Genomic DNA, 5,202 nt, shown 5'->3' on the forward strand with positions numbered 1-5,202 from the left:
TATTGAAATATGAAATCTTGTGGTCTATTGTTACGATTTGATATATATAGGTTAAACCTATAACTCACCAACATTTTTTTTGACGTTTTAAGCATGTTTATTCTCAGGTGATTATTAAGAGCTTCCGCTGTCGCATACTTAAATAAGGACGAGATTTGGAGTCCATGCTTGTATGATATTGTGTAAAAACTGCATTCAAGAAACTTATTTGGTTGTAACATATTTGTATTGTAAACCATTATGTAATGATCGTGTGTAAACAGGATATTTTAGATTATCATTATTTGATAATCTACGTAAAGCTTTTTAAACCTTTATTGATGAAATAAAGGTTATGGTTTGTTTTAAAATGTATGCAGTCATTGAAAAACGTCTCATATAGAGGTCAAAACCTCGCAATGAAATCAATTAATATGGAACGTTTTTAATCAATAAGAACAGGACATTTCAGCAACGGAGCTAAAATTACAAGTCAACTATGCACATAAATATAATATAATATAATATATAAATAATTCTTAAAATTATATATATATATTATATTATATATTAAAAACCGTCGGCAAACTAGAAAATAAAGTTATGTGAGCTGGATCAGAGGGCCATGCGATTGCATGTCTAGAAGGCACAAAACTCATGCACTCGCATGAGTTACTGTAGCAGACCAAGTATTATAAAAAGGCAGTTTGCTCGACGTTTTAAAGGGACAGAATTCAATCTATCTCTCACTCTCTTAAATATATATTTATATTTATATTTTAATTATAATTTTAATATTAAAGTTTAATAATAATAAGGTTATGTTAGCGAATATTGTAAGTTTTTAAAGTCGGAACTCTGTCCGGGTAACGCTACGCAATAAATAATCAATGTAGGCTATGTTCTTCCTTTTTAAATTAATACGCAATAAATAATCACTGTAAGCTATGTTCTTCCTTTTTAAATTAATGTATCATAACTAAGTAATTATTATGCTTATTTGAGCCGAAGTAATCGTGATGTTGGACTAAAATATTAAGATGGGGTTATTGGATTTTGTACCATAATTAAGGTTTGGACAAAAGACCGACATTTGTGGACATTGGATTATTGACTATTAACAGATAGGGGGTATTGTCTAATCGAATGACAACTTATTAGAATCTATCGAACCTATCTTCAAATTAGTTAATCTAATAATTATTAAAATGATTATGTGTGTTCTATTTAGTGACGTTTATACGACATCGTTTACGATCATTTAATTAATTATTCGGGTTGGGTAATTGATTATTCATTCTGATCAAGTGGGTAAATTAATATTCATATCTCATTAAAACAGGGGTGGATTACATACAAGTATAATTGGTGTAATTGGTAACAAAGTAATAAAACCTTAGATTACACGCAGTCGATAACCTGGTGTAATTATTAAACAAAGTATTAAAACCTTGTTACAGTTCGAATCCCTAATTAGTTGGAATATTCGACTTCGGGAATAAGGTTAATTTGACGAGCATTTTATAATTATGACCGATGGACTATTATGGACAAAAATCAGATAGGTATCAAATAAATCCAGGACAAAAGACAATTAACCCAGATAAATAAATTAAAATCAAAACGTCAAACATCATGATTACAGAAGTTTAAATAAGCATAATACTTTTATTTCATATTTCATCGTACCTTTATTTACTGTCATTTTAATTACTGCAATTTACTTTATCGCAATTTAAATTCTGTCATTTATATTATCGTCATTTATCTTTACGCTTAAAATATAAAATCGAAAAACCGCTCATTAAACGGTAAAAACCCCCTTTTATAATAATATTACTATATATAATTATATATATTTTATATAAATATAGTTGTAAAAAAAATATAGCGTTAAACTTGGCTAGCTCCCTGCGGAACGAACCGGACTTACTAAAAACTACACTACTTTACGATTAGGTACACTGCCTATAAGTGTTGTAGCAAGGTTTAGGTATATCCACTCTATAAATAAATAAATAACTTGTGTAAAATTGTATCGTATTTAATAGTATTTCGCAGTAAAAATAATAACTATTTCGTACCCTTCTGCTTTAACATCAAGTTTTTGGCGTCGCTGTCGTGGAAGCGTAAGCGAAACGCTATATTCTAAAAACAAAAAAACAAAAATTTAAAATTAGTTTTTAAGGTATTTTTGAAAAATATATAAGTTTTAAAAAAATATATATAAAAGCATAAAAAAAAGAAAAAATATATATCTATATTTTTAAGTGTTTAAATTAAAAAATTTACATTTTTTTATTTCTTTTGTTAAAAGTTATAAAAACTAAAGTAATTTTTTTTTAAATATAAGTTTTATTTAAATTACATATTATTTTCTATAAATATTAATCTCAGAAAAAAATATAAATAAATTAGAAATCGGGCCACAACACTGTAGCAGCCCAAGACTTACCTGATCTGCTGGGCCATGCGATCGCATGAGTCCGTATGCATAATCTCATGCATTCGCATGACATAGACTGATAGGCCAATCCTAGTACGCAATTAATACAGAATTAGGTTAATATTATTATTAATAATTAAATCATTTAGGGTTTTAATTTAATATAATTAGTTTAGTTTTAATTAATTAATTATAAGTTTTAATTAGTATTATTAATTTAAAATTAATACTTTTATAAAATAATAATATAAAAATAATATTTTAATAAAAATAAGCAATTTTATCATTTTTTGTTTCTTTTTATAAATTGTATATTTTTATCGTTTAAGTCGTAAATTGTATATTTTTCATTCGTAATTAGTTTTAAAACCTAGTTTTTGCCGTAGTTATTTTTATTTCTAAATTTTTAGGCTTCGCCGTAAAATCCCTTAAGTGCTTTTTCTTTAGACTAAGACTTAGACGCTTTAGAATTTTGCGACGCCGTTTTAAGATTTTAGTACTTTTTAAGATATTACCGTTTTGGATATAGAATTCCTTTTAAGCTTTAATACCTTTAGAAGTAAGTTTTAAATTTTAGTTTTTAGAATATTAAGTTTCGACGCTGCATTTTATTATTTTTCGACGCTTAATTTTTTGACCTTTTATTTTTCGACGTTTTCTGACGCTCTCTTTTTCTTTCTTATTTCTCGACGCTCTAGTTTTTAGGACATAGAATTTTCTATTTATTCTCTAAAAATTCAAAACGAAAAATTATTTTAAGCGGTTAAATTGATAGACATCTAAAATTTTCTGGTTCGTAGTAATAGTTGGATTTGTTAGTGGCGAGTTGTGGGCTTCCGATTTAAAGGGTCCTGGCTACCTTATGCATCTATTGGCTATTCGAAATGTGGGCAAAATCAGAAAAGTCTATTAAATTGATAACTTATATAATTTTTATCTTTATAACTAATAGGATATTCAGTGAATGCACCGAGCAAAACGTTCACCACCTTTCATACGTTCACCACCTGTAACTCGATCAAGACATGTAGCCAACATTGTCGCCGTTGATTTTTCTTTAGAATCGTCATCCAGTTGACCAAGTACTCCAATTCAAATTTCTGATAATCCATTCTTTGAACCCGACCTCACAATTGAGAACCCGGAGGATATTTAGGGACAATTCAGAGATCCTGAACCACTAATCATTCCTCCTGAACCACAAATTACTCATCCAGAGATTGTCGAGGAAGAAACCATTAAATCAGAATCCTTTAGTGATTTAGATTCAACAAATTCAATCATGGAAAATCTGGAACCTCTAAGTATGAAAGACTGAATGAGAGCTAAACGCACTGGCCAAGGACACGCTATTATTAAGCCAGACATTAATGTGCCAGATTATAAAATCAAATGACAAATCCTACACATGGTAACTAATCAATGCCAATATAGTGGTACGCCAAAAGAAGATCCAAACGAACATCTTCGAACCTTTAATAGGATCTGTACTTTATTCAAAATCAGAGAAGTTGAGGATGAACAGATCTATCTTATTTTATTTCCCTGGACATTAAAGGGAGAAGCCAAAGATTGGTTAGAATCGTTACCGGAAGGGGCGATTGATACATGGGATGTCTTAGTTGAAAAATTTCTTAAACAATTCTTTCCGGCGTCTAAAGCTGTGAGACTTCAAGGAGAAATTGTTACGTTCACGCAAAAGCCAAATGAAACTCTATATGAAGCGTGGACAAGATTCAGAAAGTTGTTGAGAGGATGTCCTCAGCAGGGTTTAGACACTTATCAAATAGTACAAATATTCTACCAAGGATGCGACATTGCTACACGAAAAGACATCGACATAACAGCTGGTGGTTCCATTATGAAGAAAATCGCAACCGAAGCTCACAAAATCATTGATAACACAGAATCCCACTCACATGAGTGGCATCAAGAAAAAGATATTTTTTGATCATCTAAAGCGGCTAGAGCCAATTCTAGCCATGACTTTTATTCCATTTCCGCAAAAATAGATGCTTTCGAGAGACGAATGGAAAAGATGACTAAAGATATTCACGCAATACGAATCAGTTGTGAGCAATGCAGTGGACCACACTTAACGAAAGATTGTCACATTGAGCAAACGATGGAACAACGAGAGAATGTTTCCTACATGAACCAAAAACCGGGAAATAATTATCAAAATAATTATCAACCGCCAAGGCTAAACTTTAATCGAAATCAAAACATTCTTTACAATCCAAATGGACCTAACAATAACTCGTACAACTAACAAGGTCCAAATAACCAACCAACTCAAAACAACACTTTCAATCAACAAAAACCTAGCTTATATAAACCACCACAACAAATCGAAGAGAAAAAGCCAAATCTGGAAGAAATGATGGCAAAGCTAATGGAATCTCAAACACAATTTATAACATCTCAAACCTAAACAAAAGAGAGGTTTGATCAGTCATTAAGAACTCAACAAGTTTCCATTTTGAATCTAGAAAAACACGTAGGTACTCTTGCTTGCATGATAAGTGAGAGGGAACAAGGAAAGCTACCAAGTGATACTGAAGTAAATCCTCGGAAAGAGAATGTTAATATGGTATCAACAAATTCTGAAAAACCTGCTCCAGAAGATGGGAAGGTTTTAGATGTGAGTAACAATGAAGAAGTTACAATGCCACCACCACTACCCGAATATGTAAAGCCAGTGGTGGCACCATAGAGACCACCCATCCCGTTTCCAAGAAAAGGAGTTGAGTATGAGCAAGTAATAGGTAATAAAG

The 5,202-nt window shown here is 30.8% G+C and overlaps 1 non-coding gene across 1 annotated transcript; it reads right to left on the reverse strand.

Moving 5' to 3' along the window:
* Positions 1–4,091: 4,091 nt before the first annotated feature.
* On the reverse strand, positions 4,092–4,198 carry LOC139860891 (small nucleolar RNA R71). The gene has a single exon (XR_011763516.1). It is a non-coding gene; the product is annotated as a small nucleolar RNA R71 (small nucleolar RNA).
* Between the last annotated feature and the right edge of the window lie 1,004 nt (positions 4,199–5,202).

Source organism: Rutidosis leptorrhynchoides, chromosome 7 (genome assembly GCF_046630445.1).
Source record: "Rutidosis leptorrhynchoides isolate AG116_Rl617_1_P2 chromosome 7, CSIRO_AGI_Rlap_v1, whole genome shotgun sequence".
NCBI classification, from domain to species: Eukaryota; Viridiplantae; Streptophyta; class Magnoliopsida; order Asterales; family Asteraceae; genus Rutidosis; species Rutidosis leptorrhynchoides.